At 39.5% G+C, this 23385-nt stretch overlaps 1 protein-coding gene across 4 annotated transcripts in view; it reads right to left on the reverse strand.

The window, feature by feature from the left end:
* The window catches only part of ATRNL1 (attractin like 1), a 999362-nt gene that overhangs the window by 590498 nt on the left and 385479 nt on the right, over positions 1–23385 (reverse strand). The gene's annotated exons all lie outside the window — the stretch shown is intronic.

A 23385-nucleotide genomic window follows, 5' to 3' on the forward strand; every position in this document is an offset into this window, starting at 1 on the left:
TATTTCTTTTTTAAAAAAGGCAATGAAAATGAATAATTCAAAAGAGAAAGACTAGCTGGACATTTTGTCTGACAACAAAAGATTTCAGAAAACTACAGAATAGTATCATTAAAAATGTGACATCAAGCAAGCCCGTGCACCTGAATTCAGTCATGTTAAACAGCAAGAGAGACAGAACACAGATTTAGGATGTAATATTTACAAGAGGTTTTGAAGATATAAACAATTATAAATCCCTAAAAATAACAACCAAATATGCATAGTATTTAATGTAAATTCCTACCACGTATTTTACATAAAAAAAACAAATGAATCATCAGGAGATTATCAAGTATTATCATAGCTCTGACTTTCTCTCTTGCATATTGAATGTCCTTTCATTCATTCTGAATGTCTCTCTCAGCACACTCCCTGTAATGGCATTGGCTCTGGTGAGACTCTCTATTATACAGTGTTTGACATTACATTCTCTTCTTTTTTAGCAAGTAAAAATAGGGAAAGATGAGTGTTGCAATATAAAGATATTTGACTTATCTACTGGGGAAACTAATTTGAGAATTAGAAAGTCACCTTCTATCTCATGTGTTGAAGCATTAAAGCAAGCAGTAGCCAAAGGGTAAAAAGCATTCCACCCAAGTTTTCTTTTTCTATTGGCTTATTCATTATTCACAAAGAAATAGGAGCCAGATTTCTAAATATATTTAGGTGCTTTAAGATGCAGATAGGTAGATAAGTGGAATTTTTTAAAAGTGCTCTGGTGCCTCTGATTTATTTCTACGGTAGTTAGGTACATAGGCAGTTTTAAAAATCCCTATTTGCATCCGCGGATCCCTAAATATTTCTTTTAAAATCTGGACATAGGAGCTATTCGAAAATCTCAGATAGAGTCAAGACAGTCTTCCATACACACATACAATCTCTGGTAGCACTACATTTTTTTTGTTTTAATATTCCACCTGTCACAGTGCATTGCCCCCAGATCACGACTATATACTTTTCACTTGCATTTCTACTTGGGGAACTATTTAAAAAATACCTGATATTCTATGTACAACATATTTTTACTCTTAATATTGACATTTAAATCATTATGTATTAGTCAGATTTTCTTTAAAATATACACTGGCTAAGGTATCTTTCACCTGCTTTCCCCACATGATCAGGTTGTGAACTCTTTATTCACTGTTATGAAACTTCACACCCAAGTAAACCTACTGGAGAAAGCAGGACCACACGGGTGAAGGGCTAGTCATAGAGCTGGTAAAAAATGGAATGCTTTTTCCCTGGGAAATTCTGAGAGTTTGACATTTCAGTTTGTCCTGATTAATGATGCAAGATGGATATCTCAGATTTTTCATAAAATCAGATATTCTGAAAAAAAATGTGCTAACCTTATCAAAATAATATTTCCTTTCAATAAGGCCAAAATGTTTCACTTTTGACTATAATATTGTTTGATTTCACTATAATATTTATATAAAAGGATTAAACATTTTGATTATTAGAATAAAAAAGACATGTTTTGATAAGACAAACTAAATATTTCAACCTTACAGAAATGCAATATTTTAATATTTCCAATCAAACATTCTGATAAAATTGATACAGTGCCGCAATTTGATATAAAAACCTTCCATCAGAAATTTTTCAACCACCTATAATTGCTCAACAGTTCAAGTAAGGGATTCATACAGATGTTAAAAAAATGCATACATGAGGTGAGATTCTTACATCCTGGTTGAAGGGGAGTTCAAGGTGGCTTTAAGCTACATTTCTGCTGTGTGAATTTTGGGGTGCTTCGGGGACTATCCCACATACCCCCTCGTCCCACCACAGACCTCTCACCAACAACCATGATGCAATATGCACCTCTCTGCACCCAGCCACACCCCACATGACAAGGCTGGAGGGGGTGCTCATATGATAGCCTACAGCTGTCTTTTAATTCCTGTGCCAAGGGAATTCTCCCTCAGATGGATCCACACCTACTCCTGTGTGACATTTTGCCCCTTGCACCCAGCATAAAGGGGATGAAATTATGCTGAGCATCTCAATCACTATTGGTAATTACTCAACACGTTTTAAAAATGAAATTCCCTCTCTCCACAATGTTTCTTCCCAGTGCTGTCCTTACCCATATACAGACTACACAGGTATGTAGGACACCTGATAATTTGGGGCACCACTGAGTCTTAATGTCCCTCCACCTGTCTCTTCCTCTTCCCTTTTTTGTGGCTCTGCTTCCTCTAGAGAGAATCTAGTTAACTTAAAATAAAAAAGCCTGCCAGACCTATTAGCAGAACACTGAAGAGCCATTCAAGTGATATTGAAGACATTTAATAAGGGTTAAATGGACCTTAGTTTAAAATTTTGTTTTAAAAATTTCATTAGTGTGTTGCTGAACATTATAAAATCACATTTCTAAAAAGCTATCTCCACTCAGCTGCCCATTGGGCATAGGGGCACCAGTTTAATACTAGTTTAGTACTGTATAGGGCCCTATAAAACCTAACGATGACCCTGTTTCTTCCACTGCTCATTCACAGCAATTTGTTACTGTAGGGCTTTGAAAATGTCTTTCATATATACTATGTGCACGTGCATGTGGGGGGAGAGATATTTATTTTTAAAGAATAAATATTGAAGAATTTTTAAAATGTTAAAAGTTCAATCAGATACAAGAAACAGATAATGAGTGGTGTGGGGGGGGAAGTAAGTTTGAGTTTGAATGGATGAACATTTAATGGCATACCTTCAAATATTAGATTGTAAATTTGTATTCTTTATTTGAAGCTTACATCAGTGGGACAGTCATATTTCATTTTGAGTAGCATCCCAAGAAAACAGAACTGACAAAATCTTCAGAAATACAAAATACAGAAAACACTAATGAGAGCTGAAACATTTCATTACTGATTTTTAATTCCTATTTATGCCATGCTAAAGCATAAATGTGACAGACCCATACCAGCCATCTGCCATTCACTGGTGGAAGAGATACATCCTGGAGCTTGGGTAAACAGCTTTCTCTTCCATGAGAAAAGGAAAGGTGCTGGGAGGGATAGTCTGGGGAAGTGGCCCAGGGAAAAGCTGCCAGTTTGGGAGTGGCAGTAATCCTGCCTGTAACAGCTGCCTTAGGATACCTGGGCTGGAACCTGGAGTAGTTTGAGGGCCCGGGTTCCCCCCAACTTCCCCACGTCATCTCAAAATCTGCCTCAAGAAGGGAGATCAAGACTCCAGAAGGGATTTTACCTCTAACTTATGAACTAGCCTGTGATGTACATGGCTCAGTAGGCTGTGGCATCTGCTTCTAGTAAAGAAAGAGGGGCTGTGTAGAGGGCCCCAGTGAGCATCTAAGGCTAACACTATGGCTATGTCTAGACTACAATGTTTTATCGGAAAAAGGTACGCAAATTGCCTTCCACAATTTGCGTACCTTTTTCTGATAGTATTGTTGGAAGAGGCTTTTCTGAAATTTGGCCCATCTACAGTGGGTCAAATTTCAGAAAAACCTCCTCTTTCAGAACAGCCCTTCTTCATGAAATGAGGAAGAAAGGGCTTCCAAAAGAGTGTGTCTGTTCTTCCGGGAAAAAAAAAAAAAAAAAGCAGCAGAGCAGACGCGTTCCCTGGATGCAGCAGAATTTTCCCTCTGGTATCCTGGAAAAACCCCATAGTCTAGACATAGCCTGTCTGCCTGTAGCACAAGACCCATGGGGAATAGCCAGAGCTTTGCCACAGTTCATATGTATTACTGTTCTGAAAAATATCATGCACTCCTGCCACTGATTCAAAGAAAAATTGTGTGTGTTTGGGGGCGGGAGGAGCTAAAATTTGTAAGCCATGTTCCCCTCCTCCCCCCAGGATGCCAATGCATGGTAGAGTTCTCCACATGCAGATTTCAAGGGGTTTGGGTGCCACTGCTATTCTCAAATCATGTAACTACCAGGGAAGAGGAAGACCTAGATCAGTGATGGGCAATGCAGGCTACTGAGTGGCACTCCATCTCAATGGCTGTAAGATTGCCATAAACAAGATAAGGTAGTTTTGCTAACTCCTGGGATAAGGTAGTTTTGATAACTGCACTTGTCTACCTAGAATTTGTGGGGCATGCTGATTGAACTGTAGCAGCACTTTGATTGGCTGCAGAGGGAGAACATAACTCTCATAGTTGCTGTTGTGTGCAATCAGCACGTACCTCACTTCATCGGCCTTTATTTTACATGGGTGTTATATTAGTAATACCATTAGGAAAAAAATACCTGGATGGAAACCAGTAGAATCTGGTAATCCTGAGTGTGAGCAACGGTACATAAAATGTCTCTTGGGCCACACTTAGAACCTGATGGAACACATGTGGTTCTATTGCAACAGGTTGCCCACCACTAGCCTAGTCTGTATTAACTTTTCCAAGGATCCCTTGCCTTGGGACCTAGCAGTCAGATACAAGAGTGTTGAGAATGGTATAAACAGGCATACAGACTAGATCAGACAAAAAAGTACATTGGATCCAAGGTACTTTGCTGTGGTTTCAATACAGCTATAATGACCTATAAGAATGCACTATTTACTAATGCCCTTGTATAATGAGTAAATGGGCAAACTGCAGTCTCTGTATGTAAACCCTTTTTTCTTAAACACTTGTATAATTTTTAAGTTCAACTGTCTGGATTTTATTATTTTATTACAATTGTTGAATAGCTTGTGGGTGGTAAGTGATGATAATGATTGCAAAGAAATATTGTTTTACAATCTTTATGTAAAAAATTAGAATGTTATAGAACAGAGCCCACAGATGTTTTCATTCGGTTTTCCACCCCCACATTCATTTTTAATTGTTCTTAGTTTTTATAGTTTTTAGAATAAAGGCATTTTTTATACAAGAAGAATCTACTAAAGCGCTCCTAATTTTTAAGCAATTCAAGGAAAATGTAGGCAGTGATAACACATGTACCCTATAATTTTTGTAATTAATAGAAAAGAATATAAGAAATGACAGGTTAATTTTCCTCTTTTCATTTCAAAATACATTATATATGATTAATAATTTTCCAGTTACTTAAGTGTAGAGTTTATCACAATAAGAAAATGAAGACTTTGAGAAGATTGTGAACTCTGACCAAGACCAACACCAAACTGCAGCTCGGAATCAAGAGGTATTTTGTTCTCAGTAGAAGAGAATAGAACCTCTCCATGCCCAAATGAAATGACAAATATTACATTTATTTTACTATCTTGAACATAAGAATATTAAATGTAAAATGCAGACAAAGGAATGAATAAATTAGAATGTAATTTGTGTTTTTTCCCTAGGTCATCAACCTAACAGTATTAAGAAATTTCTGAAAATAACATTGTTATCTAAATTAACTTTTCTATGGTAACAGCAACTTTCATATTGTGTTTAGTGGCTTGTTATAATATGAGCACAGTGTTTAAACATTTCAGAGATTTTAGAACATTATATAGAGTAACAGAAAAGCTAATACGCTTATTATGAGGAGACCAAGACCCTAGCTATTACACGAGACTTTCAAATTATATTTGAGATAGTCACTCAAGATTAGGGAGTGTTTAACAAACCATTCAGAAAGTTTGCTAATCTTCCTGAATTTTTTAGAAACTTTTCTATGGCATATTTTAATAACATTTGCACAAACAGATGAGAATCTGAGGCAAAGAGTACTTATCACCAGTCTCTCTCTCATTCTCTATCATAACAAGCCATAGACCCTTTAACATGTGTGTTCCATGTCTTTACACTCACTCTAAAGGATAGCTTTTTGAAACAAACTCATTGGATCTGATTTTCCTTTCACACTGGTGTAACTCTCAAGTAATATCACCTTCTGTATTCCTGAACATGTTCTGGACAGCATTACAGAGGTTAAGTCACCATCAAAGTAGTCAGTCAGGAGAATGACCAGATTGTCTACAATGCTGGAAAGTTCATGGTCCCAAGCCTCAAACTTTTACACATGCACTGTCACTACTACTCCCCAATACAAGGTGGGATAACAATTGCATCACCTTCTGATAATGCACTGAGAACAGTTAAAATGACAAATTCTGTAAAACTGACCATCCAAAGAGCCATCACCCTAGTGACATGATGACTTCCTTTCTGTCTCTACAATCACAACTTCATTGGATCTCTCCAATAACCTTCCAATCTATCCAGTATGCTGCAGATATTACCACTATACTTTCCTACTGTTCTGTTCATGTCATTTCCCACCTTGAATCCCTACAGTGACATCAAGATTCTTTGTGCGTCACATTCACAGTCTTCATCCTAACTTCTGCATATAACTCAGCTCCTACCCTAGAGGGCACCTCTTCCAGCTCTACAACTCATGCCATATATGGGCTCAATATTCCTGGTCTCTTCCTGGTTCTTTTCCGACTCAACTTTATGTCTCTTTTAAGTAATTTCCTATGCTTGTCTACTACACAAACTGCCCTTCCTTTTCCAATATCATGTTCATGACTCATCTTTAGGTTAGCCAAACCTGATTCCTGCCCTTCAACACACTTCTTTCTGGATTGTGCTCTCTCAGAATAAAGACAGGTATTTTTATAAAAAAAGTTGAAGAAAAATCGCTCTTTTTAAAAATATATATACACACACACATTAACGGATGGTTGAATGGAGAAACTTTGAGTTTCAAAACCATATCCCATTGTTTCCTGTTACAGTCTTAGTTCTTCCGATGAATGACCCCCAACCTCCTCGCTACTTGCTGTGTTATGTCTCATTTAGTTTGTAAGGTTTGTGATATTCTGAGCCATCTTAGTAGTAGCAGTTTATGAAACACCATGGAAATCTATGGGACTGTGTAAATTATGAAGTAATATTAATGTTACAGTTCAATTAATGCTTGTGCGTGCTGGTGACATGTATTAAAAAAAGTAGAAAGCTAATTAGAGAGTCAGGATATATAATATTAATGTAGATGTAGCAAGGGGAAGGGCAATTTTGACCAACATTCTTCATTTACCTTACAGCCAGAGCAGTCAGATTATTTTAAAAGAGGAATCCTCTACTCCTGTTCTCAGTCCACAAGCAAAACGAGGCTCTTCCTAACTTTGCCAGCATAACCTAGAATCTGAGACTCAATCTGGGTTCCTTCCTTCTTGTGCAGCATCACAAATTAGTTTCAGCAAGTCAAATTTTGCAATAAGCCTATTTCATCTCTAAAGCCCTGCAAATCAGTGGATAGCCACATTATATATATGTATGACTCTTTACATATATGCATGTGGATATCAACAGCTCAGATACAGATAAGGATACTTTTTTTTTTTTACCCTAGAACCCTGAAAATTTTCAGATATCTGCGGTATCTGCACTTTTACAGATCTGGATGCAGATACAAATTCTGTATCTACGCAGGCCTCTTACTACCTTCATATTATGTTCTCTGTCCCATTTATGTAACTGCATTGACTTTGTGGATTTGCACTAAACATAAATGATTGAAATTAAGGAAACTGTTCTATTGAGAATGCAGAACCACTGAGAACAGACTACCTCTTGATTCTGAGTTGCTGTTTGGTCTTGGTCAGAGAGTTCACAGTCTTCTCAGTGTCTTCATTTAAATGTATTCTTTAAAACAGCTCCTGTACCAAATGACTGGAGAATAACTAATGTGAAACCAGTATCTAAAAAGGGCTCTAGAGTCTATCCTAGCAATTACAAGCTAGTATGTCTAAAATTCAGCATTGGGAAAATTGGTTGAAACTATAGTAAGAACAGAATTCTCAGACATACATGAACATAATTTGTTGGGGAAGAGTCAACATGGTTTTTGTAAAGAAAGAAAGGAGAGTAGCAAAATACACACCGTGGACTTCAGAAAAACAGACTTTGATTCCCTCAGGAAACTGATGGACAGGAGCCCCTGGGATTTTAACATGAAAGGGAAAGGAATCCAGGAGAGCTGGCAGTATTTTAAAGAAGCCTTATCAAAGGCACAGGAACAAACCATCCTGATGCGCAGTAAGAAAAGCAAATATGGTAGGCAACCCGCTTGGCTTAACACTGAAATCCTTGGTGAACTTAAACACAAAAAGGAAGCTTACAAGAAGTGGAAACTTAGAAAGATAACTAGGGAGGAGTATAACTATATTACTCAAGCATCCAGGGGTGTAATCAGGAAGGCCAAAATGCTATTAGAATTGCAGCTAGCAAGGGATGTAAAGAGAAACAAGAAAGGGTTTCACAGGCATGTTAGCAATAAGAGGGCAATCAGGAGGAGTGTGGGATCCAAACTGAAAAGGGAGGTAACCTAGTGACAGGTGATGTGGGAAAAGCTGAAGTACTCAATGCTTTTTTTGCCTCTGTCTTCACAGACAAGGTCACCTTCCAGAATACTGCACTAGGCAACACAGTATGGGAAGGAGGTGGACAGCCCTCAATGGAGAAAAAACAGGTTAAGAACTATTTAGAAAAGCTAAACATACACAAATCCATGGAGCTGGATTTAGTGCATCCACGATGACATTGCAGAACCTTTGGCCATTATCTTTGAAAACTCGTAGAGATTGGGGGAGGTCCTGGATGATTGGAAAAAGGCAAATGTAGTGCTCATCTTTACAAAAATGTAAGAAGGACAATCCAGGGAACTATATACCAGTCAGACTCACCTCAGTCCCCGGAAAATCATGGAGAGGATCCTAAAGCAATCCATTTTAAAGCACTTGGAAAAGAGCAAAGTGATCAGACATACTCAACATAGATTCAGCAAATATAAGTCATGCCTGACCAAACTGATGTCCTTCTATAATGAAGTAACTTGCTCTGTGGACATGAAGTTGGTGGATGTGATATACATTGACTTTAGCAAAGCTTTTGATACGGTCTCCCACAATATTCTTGTCAATAAGTTAAGGAAGCATGCATTCCATAAATGGACTGTGAGGTGCCTAGAAAGCTGGCTAGCTTGTTGGGCTCAATGGGTAGTGATCAATGGCTCGATGTCTGGCTGGCAGTCAGTATCAAGCAGAGTGCCCCGAGGGTTGGTCCTAGGGCTGGTTTTGTTCAACATCTTTATTAATGATCTGGATGAGAGGATGGATTGCACCCTCAGCAAGTTTGCAGATGACTCTAAACTAGGGGGAAAGGTAGATACGTCGGAGGGTAGGGATAGGGTCCAGAGTGACCTAGACAGATTAGAGGATTGGGCCAAAAGAAATCTGATGAGGTTCACAAGGACAAGTTCACAGTTTGCACTTGGGATGGAAGAATTCCAAGTAGTGTTATAGGCTGGGGACCAACTGGCTAAGCAGCAGTTCATGAGAAAAGGAACTGGGGATTACAGTGGATGAGAAGCTGGATATGAGTCAACAGTGTGCCTTTGTACCCAAGAAGGCTAATGGCTTATTAAGGTGCTTTAGGAGGAGCATTGACAACTGATCTAGAGAAGTGATTATTCCCCTTTATTCAGCATTGATGAGGCCACATCTGGAATACTGTGTCCCAATTCTAGACCCCATTACAGAAGGGATGGGGATGCATTGGAGAGTGTCTAGCAGAGGGCAATGAAAATCACTGGTGGTTGCGAAGAGACAAGTGAGGGGGGATTTTATAGCAGCCTTCAATTACCTAAAGTGAAGTTTCAACAAGGATGGATAGAGGCTGTTCTCAGTAGTGACAGATGGCAGAGCAAAGAGCAATGGTCTCAAGTTGCAGTGGGGGAGGTCTAGGTTGGATATTAGGAAAAACTATTTTACTAGGAATGTGGTGAAGCACTGGAATGGGTTACCTAGGGAGGTAGTAGAATCTCCATCCATACTTTTTTTTTTAAGTCCTGACTTGACACAGCCCTAGCTGGAATGATTTAGTTGGGGTTGGTCCTGCTTTGGGCAGGGAGTTGGACTTGATGACCTCCTGAGGTCTCTTCCAGCCCTCTGATTCTAAGCAGTACTCAGAACACATTTTTTTACTTGGTTTATCAAACTGTTTTACTGTAAAATGAGTCTTTCCACTATGAGCTACATTTTCAAAAGAGTTCGGCACATCAGGTCTGGAATCAGGCCTCACCTGAATTCACAACCCCCCTGCTCAGTAGCATCTGAACCCTGCAGGCACCTCAAAAACACTCCGCACTTAAATTTTTGCAGCAGAAATTCCTTATGCATGTGCACTGCAGCCCCACAGCAGATACTGAAGCCCCAAAGCTTAGAGAGGCATTACTTTGCCTAGCTCCCTTAAGGGCCATATATGCTCAGACCTCGCCTACTAAATTGGGCCCCTTACTGACAAGCAAAGATAAAAGAAGGAGTGCCACCTCCCTCATAATTTTATCCCAGTGATTAGCATACTCCCAAGGAGCATGGGAGACCCCACATTTAGACGTCCCCATCATATGAGACCGAGAAAATCTTTAAAAAGCAACCTGCCCCCAGCAAGGTGAGTATCCTAACACTACTGGACTAGAGGATATTCAGGTGCCCTCAGTCTATCCTGGTGAAGCTCTTCCACTATGGATATAAAACATTCATTGGCACAAGGGGGCATGGACCTACCATCTCTACAGGCTACCAAGTCATTCTCAAGTTATGAGGGAGGTTCATCACCGCAACTTCGCCTGCTGTAATGCCAGGAGAGGGTTTGCAGCGAAGAATCTACAACAAACGTGGATGCCATCCTACAGCCAGGATTTTGGTGCTATATCCTGGAGGGGGAGGGGATTAACACATACTTCAGCTTCCCATATGCGATTTTAAGCAAGGAGCCTTTCAACTTGGTTCTCAGGACATTATAAGGTGCCTGTATCTCCCCACTTAGTGTACAGAGCTCTAGATATAGAATTCAGGCTTAGTGAATATCTATGATTTTCTAGGCAAATCAGTTTCTTTGTGAAACTAGTCTGTGCATGACAGCGGCAATATATTTTTCCACACGCATAGTGCATGAAGCAGGCACTCAGATATAAATCTGATTTCTAATGTTTTTCTGTTGTTCTGAGATATTTTTAGTTTTTATACGTCAATAACATAATTTTAGTAAGAGTGTTTGGTCATTAAGAAAGATCTTTCACACACCCCAAAGAACTAGCATTTTTGTGCTGACAGGTGTTCATTCATCTCCTTCTGTATCATAATAAAGAATCAGTTGTAACTAAATGCCCTGGTGCTTCTCTTGGGTTGATCAATGTGGTAAATTATGGGAGGCAAAAATAAGGATTAGAGAGCACAGGAATTTGCTAAACAGGGATCTTCCTTGACATAAGAGAGAAATCAAGAGAATACAGAAGGCAAGAGAAAATCCTGTTTGCTAATCCAAATATATTGCAGAGGTGGGATATTATCAATGTAGAGATTGTGTAGGAATGCGACAGTGTAATCTCTGCACAAGTCTCTCTCTCACCAGTTTCAAGCAGTTTTTATTTTCTCTAATTCGTTTTCACACTGTCTGATAGATTCGCTTGCTCAGGCTTCTTAACTACATAGGACAATAGGCTCCAATTACATTTACCGCCTTTCATCTCTGGTTGAATTAAATTTGTTGGGCATGCCAGCTTGAAAATCTGTCCCGAGTGAGTTTGTTTAAATCACAGAATAAGAAGATCTCAATCCAAAATTTTGGGATATATTTTACAGAAGTCAGTGAAATATATTTCTGATTATTTTTGTTTTAACTTTGAGATATTCCCTAAACTAGAATTTTAAAAAAGATATGGTTTGTATCAATTTATCATAAAAGCACAATTAATAATAATAGTGTGTGATGACAGTATAACTTTTTTAAACTCCTCTGATCATTTTAAAATCTTTTTTCTCCCTTGTTTTCAGACTATGTTTTTATTTTCAAAGTAGTCTCCAAAACTGTAATATTCTGGAAGGATAATGCTATGATTTGGAATATTACCTACCAGTCAGAAGCATGGAATGTTTTAATGTCACCCCAAACACAATTTCCAGTGATTGAAGCAGTTCATCATGTCAGGGAAACAAAGCATGCCACATATTCCATAAATTAGAGAGACAAAGCTGAAACAGTAGTAGAGAAAACGCTTTCTGGGAAGAAAAAAGCTCTTTTGGCAAGCTCCACGTGGAAACATGCCAGAGTGCTCACTCTATGATTATTTAATGTTTACAGAGCATTCTAGTACATTGGAGTGAACATTTCATTCTTGATTTGACTTTAAACAACCAGTACAGAAGCTTTCATTTTAAAAGGGATCAAATTAATATGGTACGTTTTAAAAGTCCCCTTTCCCTAAAAGGAACAGGTTATAAAAGTAAAATCCTAAATACTGAAGAAAAAGCAGCCAATCCTCCACGCTCCCCACCCATGTGGCTCTCTGGCAACAATTTAAAAGGCTCGGGGCTCTGGCTGCTGTCATTTCTGCTGTAGCAGTGGTGGTGGCTAGGAGATCCAGGCCCCTTTGAATCACTGCCCTGGGGCAACTATCCCCTTTGCCAACCCCCCTCCCATCGGAGGGCCTGCTGATAAATCCAGAGATGTGAGGGACACAAAAGTCAGTAGACAGGGAATGAAAACATAATGTTTGAGCTCCTCTGACCCTGGGCTTGCTGTACGACACTGGTATTAGTTTGCAACAGTCCAAGGCTGCTCTCAGTTACAATGATTTGCAAGAACTCCAACGTGCCAGTGCAGTGGACAGGGATAAGAAGGGCACAGGGAATCATACCCTTTGCCCTCGACACACACTGTATGCCAGAAAGAGGAAGGAGTTTGGTGTAGGCACTACTACACCAGTTGTATATCAATGACAAGTCATTCTACATAGGCTACTGTCTGTAAGGCCAGAATCAGCTAACAATGCAGCACAATCAGTGCACAGTCTAGGCCAATATATCACATTTCTTCAGGTACTGTATATTCTAAAACTATTTTAACAAAACAAATGTTTGCTGCTGTATGCAATAACATTTAAACCTCAATTTTTAAATGAATTACTTTATTCAGTGCCTTCTGTAAACACCTACATAAAATGATACGCTATTTCCCTTTTCATGTAAATTTCTTCTAGACTTTGATTTTTTTATACTTTATCATTTACAAGGAAATACTCTTCAGAGATATTGTAAATATTTTAATATTGAAAACACACCAAGGTCCTTCTTCCTTCCTTCATTAATTCAAGACTAAAGGTAAATTTTTCAAAAGGTGCCTAATTCACCTTTTCTAAAGTGATTTGGAAATGGCATCCTAAGTACCACATTCCACTTTTTTGTTGAACTGACAACTCCCAATAAGGAGTTTAAGCACCAAGAAGAAATGACTACACACACAAACAATAAAATCTCTCAAGAATATGGAAAATGCTCAGAATCCAAAGAAATATTATCAGTAAACATACAAATATACATAGTGAGATCACATTAATTTTTATACTCCATTCCATACAGGAAACTACCTGTGGAAGGGATTATGCCAACCAAAGAGCTGTCCCTCCTGGAACTCTGAAACCACGCCAACATCCAACAGTAAAATGCATAATCTCTTTTACAAGTACTATATGCTTCCCTGTGTTGGAAAAGGAACACGAGAAGAGAACCAGGCTGATGATTGGTGTGGAAGGGATACCCTACAACCAAAAGCTGAAAATATGATGCATAGTTTGTTCAAAAGAAAATGGGAGCTATCAAGTCTCTGGGATTCTGGAATCTAAAAGAAGCATGCAAAGAACAAGAATTGTAATCTTTTCTGCACTTTAGGAACAGTCACTGTATTTGGCCATAACTGGAATCTACAGAAGAAGGAAAAAAAATCAAGCTAGACATTATTAGGGTGACTACATGCCCAAGTTTAATAGGATAGTCCCAATATTTGGCTTTGACTTATATGGGTGCCTATTACCTCCCATCCTACCCCAATTTTTCATACTTGATATCTGTTCTCCCTAGATATTATGCAGGGCTTCCCATTACAGACTCTTACTGAAATACATAATGTCCCATATAAAAACAAGGAGTCCAGTGGCACTTTAAAGACAAATGTATTTATTAGGGTTTTAGGTCATAAGCTTGTGTCAGTTTTGGACTTGCAAGTTGCCATTCTCATACAACCTCTTACCCCTCCCCCAACCCTTCAATAACAGACTCCAAGGGAAAACTGCTGAGCTGGAATTCATATGCAAGTTCGACCCTAAAACAGGGCTTCTCAAAGTGCAGTCTGAGAACCACTAGTGGTTCGTGACCATCTTGCAGGTGGGCCACAAGCATGGGACTTGCTCTCCTCCACCCCCATCTGCCACCTGCTGTCAGGAGCCCATGCTGGCACTCCAGCTTCGCACTCCCCCCACAAGTCTAGAGCAACAGCACTGGCTATGGAGGGAGGCTAAAGAGCCCTGAACCTTGTGGGCTAGATGCAGCTTGAGAGAGAGACAAAGCAACTATGTGCACTACTGCTCCTTGTCCCTGCAGCTGGGGAAACAGCAGAGCAGAAAAACACTCTCCTGGAGGCTTTCCCCACTGTTGCCATTGGCTGGAAGAATCCAGCCAATTGGAGCAGCAGGGAGTGGCACCTGGGGGTGCAGAACCAGGTAAGAGCCCGCCGTATACCCATCATGCCAGACCCCGCACTCCTATTGCCCTCACACACACCCCACATGTTTTAGATGCTAAAAGTAGAACACTATGGATTAATTAGAAAACACATATAGTTGGATCTATGTCCCTAATAGTTTAATGAACTGGCAACCTAGAAGGAGGATGTATCAGAGTAACATTTGGCTCATACCATCTGTTTTTTCTGTCTTTACAGTGCTATACTTAATTGGAGTAATTTAATTGGAATAACTAGAGTAATTTAAACAGAATATTGCCTCTGCAACTGAGTGTTGTTGGGTTTTTGTGGGCTGACTTTTTTTTTTTTTTTTTTTTTTGGTCTGCTTAGGGGTTTTTCTTCTTTTTAAATCCATAAATAATTTATCCTAATAAAGCTACAATAACCATTACTTCTTCCTAGCATCCCTTCTTCACTCCTAAAAAATGTAAGGCCTAGTGCATCTCAATTATAATGTATTTTGAAGATTTAAAGAGACTGATGGGGATTCCCAGTTCAACTGACATTATCAAATTAAACCAGAGGATAAATATTAAAAAAATGATTTAAAGAAGCAACATCACATGACATAGTAGCTAAAGGGAAAAATTCAAAACCACCAGAAATGTTAATATAACTTTCACCGCAGAGAAAGACTGAAGGTCACTGATTAGATGAGATGAAATAGGCAGAACACATCAGATGCTGTTCTAGGAATCTGAGCACAGAAAAAAGCTCAAATCAAAGTTTTCAAAAGGGTAAATACTAAACCATTTATTAAAGCATTTTGGTGAAATAGTTTACAAGGGAGCAAAAGACAACATAAGCTAGTGGTACAGTAGAAATTTCATAAAAAGAGATGATGAAAAACTCAAGAATAACTTGAGTTTTCTTCTCTAAACAGTTTTTTTTTTAAAGAAAATTACTGGTGATATTTAAATAAATGGAAAGGGGTAATAAGTTCATTGAGAATGAACAATAAAGGAATACAGAAATGTTTCCTTGTAACACAGGAAAGAAGTTACTTCAGTTATTATCCAGTTCTCATGTCCTGAGGGAATAGATTTATACAAAAATGCCCACTTTTGTATCTTGGAATTGCTTTATGTTTGTATGAATGGCCCTGTAGACCAGTAAAGCTGTTGAGTTGTTTAGATGTGCAGTTCATGTCTTCATTTTCCTTTTAGTCATAACTATGGAGTAAGCAATCTTTCCATTCACTGGAAGGAGAGAGGGTTTTTTTTTTACAACCACCATTTGTCAGCTTCAGCTTTATCCTAACCCAGTGCACAAACTTGAAAAAGCAGCAATAAAAATAGTAAAGAGAAAGATATGAAATTAAGAGAGATAAAGAAGTTATCAGGTGATGAAAGGAATAATTTTGTTAACTAACTTTGAGGAATGTTACAGTCAGTACAAACTGGCCAATCTATGATCACGGAAAAAATCATGGAGGGGATCCTCATGGAATTCATGTTGATGCACTTGGAAGAGGGGAAAGTGATCGAGAATAGTCAACATGGAGTCAGCAAGTGTAAGTCATGCCTGACCAATCTGATTAGCTTCTATGACGACATAACTGGCTCTATGGTGGATGTGATATACCTTGACTTTAGCAAAGCTTTTGATAGTCTCCCACAATCTTCTTGCCAGCAAGCTAAGGAAGTATGGACTGGATAAACGGACTGTAAGATGGATAGAAAGCTGGCTAGACTGTTGGGCCAATGGGTAGTGATCAATGCCTTGATGTCAGGTTGGTGGTCAGTTTCTAGCGGAGTGCCCCAAGGATTGGTTCTAGAGCTGGTTTTGTTCAACATCTTTACTAATGACCTGGATGAGGGGATGGAATGCACCCTAAGCTGGGGGAAAGGTAGATACAGTGGAGGGCAGGAATAGAGTCCAGAGTGACCTGCACAGATTAAAGGATTGGGCCAAAAGAAATCTAATGAGGTTCAACAAGGACGAGTGTAGAGTCCTGCACTTGGGATGGAAGAATTCCAAGTAGTGTTATAGGTTGGGAACCGACTGGCTAAGCAGCAGTTCATCAGAAAAGGACCTGGAAACTACAGTGGATGAGAAACTGAACAACAACAGTGTGCCCATGTAGCCAAGGTGGTGAATGGAATCTTAGGTTGCATTAGAAGGAACATTGCCATCTGATCTAGAGAAGTGATTATTCCCCTTTATTTGGCTCTGGTGAGGCCACATCTGGAGTATTTCTTCCAGTTCTAGGCCTCCCCATGATAGAAACAATGTGAATGCACTAGAGAAGGTCCAATAGAGGGCAACCAAAATGATTAGAGGGCTGGAACACATGACCTATGAGGAGAGGCTGAGGGATTTGGGCTTATTTAGTCTGCAGAAGAGAAGAGTGAGGGGGGATTTGATAGCAGCCTTCAACTTCGTGAAGGGAGGTTCCAAAGGGGATGGAGAGAGGCTGTTCTCAGTAGTGACGGATGGCAGAACAAGGAACAATGGTCTCAAGTTACAGTGGGGGAGGTCTAAGTTGGATATTAGGAAAAACTATTTCACTAGGAGGGTGGTGAAGTACTAGAATAGGTTACCTAGGGAGGTGGTGGAATCTTTATTACTAGAGGTTTTTAAGTCTCAGCTTGACAAAGCGCTGGCTGGGTTGATTTAGTTAGGATTGGTCCTGCTTTGGACATGGGGGTGGACTCGATGACCTCCTGAGGTCTTTTCCAGCCCTATGATTCCATGAGAGGTTAGGAAAGGTAAAATTAATCTGAGTTTTATCCACTCAGACATCAAATCAAGGAAATATCCCTATTCCTGAAAGCACTTAAGCATCAAATTTTAACACGGTTTGACTTAGCACATACTTAAGTGCTTTTCTAAATTAGCATCTTAGTTTTTATTAAATAAGAATTATAATTCAGGATGGATTAGGTATCTTAAAAATAGAATAAGAACAAAACCAGAAAATATGAAGTATATTTTCCTGAGGCAGCTGCTAAACAGAAACCATTTCAGAGAGTGCTACATTTTTATTTTTAAAAACATCCTTCTTTAACGGCCTTGAGAGCCTCTAAAATTTGGTAATAAAGATTCAGGTCTTTGCTTTCATTGTTCTAATTTATGTTTTTGTAAGTTACACATAGTATTATATTAGCTTCAGGGGGTAGCTGAGTTAGTCTGTACAGGATAAACTTAAAAAAACAACAAATGGTCTGGTAGCACTTTAAAGACTAACAAAACATGTAGAGGGTATCATGAGCTTCCGTGGGCACAGCTCACTACTTCTTCGTCATCTGAAGGCATAAGATAAAGATGGATAGTTAGAGTATTAATATCGCTAGCTTTCCTGACTGGGAATAGACATGAAAAACCTACTTCCTCTACCTGTGCTGGGTGGAAAGCTTTTTGGGAAAATGCTATCAAGTTCTATGGAATTAAAATTTGTTTTTTAATTCTTTTTTTCCTTAAACAAACAGTTTTATGCCCTTCTGATTATGAAGAAAATGTTTCAAAACTGTACCTTATTTGCTGTTTATAGCTTTGCCAAGATACAGAAGAGTGGAAACTACAGTCTTTACCCTTTGTCATTTTTCACTACTGCGATCATATCCCTGTGGACAGTTATGAAACTAATGGGAATCAAGTCAATTTCACACTGCCATATATTAGCAGAATGACAGTGTAACTAATTTTATGGCTTCCAGATTGGGAGGGAGAGGGAAAGAGATGCTTTTTTCTTCCTTCCTTAGTGGTGGTAAGGAGGCTTTAGACATTATCCAGTCAGAGCCCACAAAAGCAAGGTATAGAACAGCACTCTACTATGCTTCCCACCCCTTTCCCAGAATCTTGGAGATGGCTCCTCATCTGAATGCTGTCCTGTACAGTGGACTCTCTCTCATTTTAATTATCTGGCTATTAGGCATCTGTTGTTTTTTTCAAGACTTGCGTATTAAGGGATGAGTAGGTTGATCGTGTTGACGATGAGTGAATGAGTGAGCAAGATTGACAGGATACATTAGAAAAGTGAAATAGGGTACATAGGACTGAGGGTATGTCTACACTGCAGAGTTTTTCCAGAAAAAAAGGCCATTTTTCTGGAAAAACTTTACTTATGTTCACACTGTTATTACATTCTTTCAACAGAAGACAGAAAGTCAAAAGAAAGGTTTTTCCGACAACGGTAAACCTTTATGAGGAGGTTTTACCATCTTGAAAAAGCTTTTTTGGAAAAAGGCATGTGTGGATGCTGAAGAGAGTATTTTTTTTGAAAGAAGTGGCCTCTGGGAAAAAGCACAGGTGCCCTGGTGGCCATTCCATCCAAAGTAATCACAACTTATATGTGAGATGGCGTCCAATCAATGTGGACGCTATATTTTGAAAAAGCAGATCACTTTTTCATTGCGCTTTTTCTGTGTAGATGCTCTCTTTCGAAAGACGTTTTTCTGGAAGATCTCTTCTGGAAAAGCTTCTTCTGAAAGAAGCCTGCAGTCTAAACATAGGCTGTTAGACTCTGGAAAGAAGTGGAAAGAAGAAAAATATAGTGGAGGAATTAAAGCACACAAGAGGGGTGGGGAGGCCCACGACACACAGAAAAATCATTCAATGGCCACACACGTGAGGAAAAAAACAACAACCACCCACCCTCACTGATGAGGCCCCGACTGAGGAGAAAGATACTCCCCACGTTCCCTTCACACACCAAAGCCTTGGGGTGGGGGTGGGGGGTCCTCAGGCTAGTACATTTTGTGTGCTCCATCCCTGTGGGGGGATGGCAAGGGATCCCCAATTCTGGGGGGATCCCCGAGCCTGAGGAGCCAGATCCAGGCAAGTCAGGAGCTGCACCCAGCACCCGGGCCTTACGGACCCCACCCTTGGCATACAATATAGCAGGGGGTCAGCAATAAGTGGCTCACAAGCCAGATGTGCATCACTAGAGTTAGCCCCTGGAGTGCTGCCAAATGCTTTATCTGCACATCAGCAGGTAGAGCCATCACAGCTTCCATTGGCTGCAGTTTGCTGTTCCCAACCACAGGAAACTGCAGGAAGTGACATAGGCTGGGGTACCACTTCCCACAGCTCCTATTGGCCAGGAATGACAAACCTGTGAGTGCTGTACCTGCAGAGGGCAGGTAAATAAAACATCTGGAGGCATGCTAGGGCAACCTTGGTAAACCATGTCTGGCTGACAGGCTGCTTATTGGCCTCCCCTGCAATGTAGGCTTATAAAGAGAAAATGTAAGGCTCTGTGTACTTGAATATGGGTCTGCAGAGCCTGTGATGGTTGAGGTTCCCATAATAGCATGGGGGGTGGCATATGGAGCCACAGCCAGGGTGTTTTGTGTCATAGGGGAGAGTAAATGCCCCAGGAAGCAGTGCCCAAGGCAGGCAGATTGAAAGGACCCTGGGGCCACTGTGATTGGCAGAGTGCATTATTTTACCGTGGACAGCATCCTAGGAAGTTGTTGAAGCAACTACAGAGACTTCAGGCTTGCTGTGACTCTAGACCTTGTCTGCTGTTTTCCAGGCTCTAAACCCAGACTGATTTTAACCCTGACTCTTGCTTACTGAACTCAATTCTAGATATTCCTCCAATCTCTGCTCATCAACTACCATCTTTGATATGTGGATCCAGACTCGTCTGTGATCGCTAGGCCAGGTGCCTAACTTATAGGCCCTTACAGAAAGAGCTGATGGGGTGGGGGGAGATAAGGAATGATGGCAACTCTCACTCTTTAAGCTGCAGGAAGTGAATGCAGCATAAGCATTAATTAGCCTGTCTAGAAAAGTTAACCCTCAGATTAGTAGGTGTCAGCCAATATTTTAAGTCCTGTCTTTCACCCTCAAATATTTAAACAGACCCACTCAATCAGAAAAAAAATCTGCTAAGTAAATTATTCATCATTTTTCACTGTTATTTATCAATTTAATTTGATTAATGATATAACTCTTCCAAACAGAAAGAGGGCCAAATACTGCAAACCATTACTCAAACAACATATTTAACAAATAACTGCTATATTCACATCCTAAGGACAACTACATAAATCATTTTTGTTTACAAACTGAGAGATAAAAATAAATGAATTTTTAAAAAGTTCCAAAAATGCAACAATTCAGAAATTCCCCATCCTCTGCATCCTGACTGCTTACCAAGAGCAATCCATGGCAAACATAATGGAATCCTCCTTGTTAACATCTTGCTTTCCACTAAGAGCCAGCTTGTATGGAATCAAGAATGCCCTGAGTGCTTTCAAGACAAAAACTTATGCACTTAAAAATCAGCTAGGTTTCTACTGCAAAGATCCTAATATCATTAGAAGGTAGTAAAGCATGTATGGTCCTTCAGATAAAGAATTAACTGTGTGGAGAAGAAATGCAGGTTTTTATTTATTCTAATTTAAACATTAAAGACATAGGAGATATCTATCTTAGGATTTAGGCATCTTGAAAGATACCTGAAACTACTAAAGACATAGCAAAAACAAACTGTAGCATATCAGAGAGTAGTCCCACTCAACACAAAAGAGTTACCCAATAAAAACACAACATAACATTCCTCCTCATTTGCCAGGAGAAAGACAAGTGACCTCATAATAAAAAACTTGACATCTTTTAGCTAGCAGATTTGTTTCCCCTCCCCGCTTTAATTAAAAAAGGGCTATTTTGGTCCAGGATAGGAATTTAGGACCCTAAAAAAAGAGAGATTCCTTGCCACCAGTTCCCTCTCTTTCAAACCAAGGGGCTGTCTCTGCTGTTTGTAATTTTAGCAGGATGGTATTGAAAGAGAGGCTTAGGTGAGCAAGTGCCAAGCCATTCTGGGCTTTATTGGTCAAAATGAAAATCTTAAATTTAACACAGCAAACAAGTAGTCACATAAAGTTGCACAATGATAGACTTAAGTCACCAAGTATCCTTGTAATCATATAATTTTAACTCCTATACATCATTGAAGTCAGTGGCAAAACTCCAATAGACTTCAATAGAGATAAGCCCTGATCTCCAATAATACTGTTTAACTTCTGGCCACGAGAAACTTGAACAGTTCCATCTCTGCAAAGCTGCTTTTGCCTAACAAAAACTTGCTGTTAAATCTGTAAAAAATTAGTTCAGCTGTGAAAGTTTGCTTATCAGCTAGCTGGAAGGTTTAAAGTTGGCTGGCCATTATTCTTTACGACCCCAGTTTTAGTGTTTGTTGGACACTTACCCACATGCTCTTGGTCTAACTTACTGACCTGGGAGAAAATTCCTTCCTATCCCTGAATATGGCAGATTTGCAGAGACTCTGTTTTTATTTATTTATTTTGTTTTGCCTTCCTCTGTGACATGGCTCGCTTGCAGATTTAAACTAATGTAATAATGAATTCTCGGTAATTTGAAGTCTTTACACTATGATTTGAGGATGTCTGAAAATAAGGCAGAGGGTTGGGGTCTATATCAGGAGTGGATGGATGAGGTTCTCTGACCTGCGATGTCCAAGATTGCATGGATGCTTGGTCCGAATCGATGCATCAGATGAACTCAATTTTTTTCCCATGAAAGCTCATGCTCCAATAAATCTGTTAGTCTATAAGGTGCCACAGGACTTCTAGTTGTTAATGTCCAGGTTGTGAGAATAAATGATCCCAAAGATCCTTTCTGAGCTTAAAGTCTATGAATCTATGAGAGATTTTTTTTACTGCTTCCCAAGCCTACCGCCTCTCTGAGTTTCATGGTGCCCTCACAGGGCTGCCTCCTGGACAGGTTTTCCAAAGAGCATCACTTTTTTAAGGTAATTGTCCAGGGAAACCTCAAATGCTCAGTATACACTGCCAACTGTCAAGTATTTTGGTCTCAGGATCATCCCACATCTCAGTTTTAGATACCTCAGTGGTGGCAACCCTATGTGCTAATAATTTCAGATATCTGGTAGTTTTCCCAACAACCGTCCTTATCCTGTCCCAACTCCAGCTGAATAAGGCTGGAAACTACCCACACCCCCCATACTTCTTTACTTTGTGATTCTTTCTGGAGGGACAAAATCAAATCCTGGGCAGGATGAGTCAGAATCCTTTCAAAGGACAATTAAATTCCTGGGGGCAGATGCTTAGCTGGTATAAAGTATCATGGTTTCCCTGCACTCAAATGGGGCGATCACAATTTACATCAGCTGAGTATTATCATCTTGACTCAGTTTCCCAGAGTTACTGCTCCTCATATTCTAGAAGTAAAGGGTGTTGTGTCAGCCCAGATTTTCAGGTTTGATTATTAATTTGCTTTGATACGGAGGCTTTAAATCAAAGACCTATTATTATTTAAACAGTTTTTCTAACTGAAATATTTACTTTGGCTTCCAGTGCTTGGCATTTCTTTTAAAAAATTACTGGAATTTTTTCTCCCTAATATAAAAATAATAGATGGAGATGGATGGCTAAAACTGTAAATCAATTCTTTTGCTGCGATAATCTAATAAACCATTCAAGCTTCTCTGTTGAGGTTTAGGACCTATCATCAAGGTCCTTGGATTGATTTATGGCTTTGTAATCAAGCTCCCCCAAAACCCATTATCTAATAAACTATGGAATACACCACTTACCTTTCAATACATCCACAAAATAAATATATAACTCAAAGCTTCAGAAATTTAACAAAAGAAGCCTAAATGACATTCAGAGGTTACATGCCTAAATTTATATTTTGCACTTTCCAAAGATGACTCACCATCACAATGAGATGAAAGGGAAAAAGAGATTCTATAACAGGGGAGGGGAACCTAAGCTAATGCTCAGGGGCCAGAAGTGATTCCTGGCTTACCTGGATCTGGCCCCCAAAGCTCAGGCCTCCTCCTCCCCAGCATTAGGGAGCCTGTGCTGACACTCCAGCCCCTGATGCTGTCCATCCGAATGATTTTTTGT

Source organism: Pelodiscus sinensis, chromosome 8 (assembly GCF_052426305.1).
Source record: "Pelodiscus sinensis isolate ZL-2025 chromosome 8, ASM5242630v1, whole genome shotgun sequence".
In the NCBI taxonomy this organism is placed as follows: Eukaryota; Metazoa; Chordata; order Testudines; family Trionychidae; genus Pelodiscus; species Pelodiscus sinensis.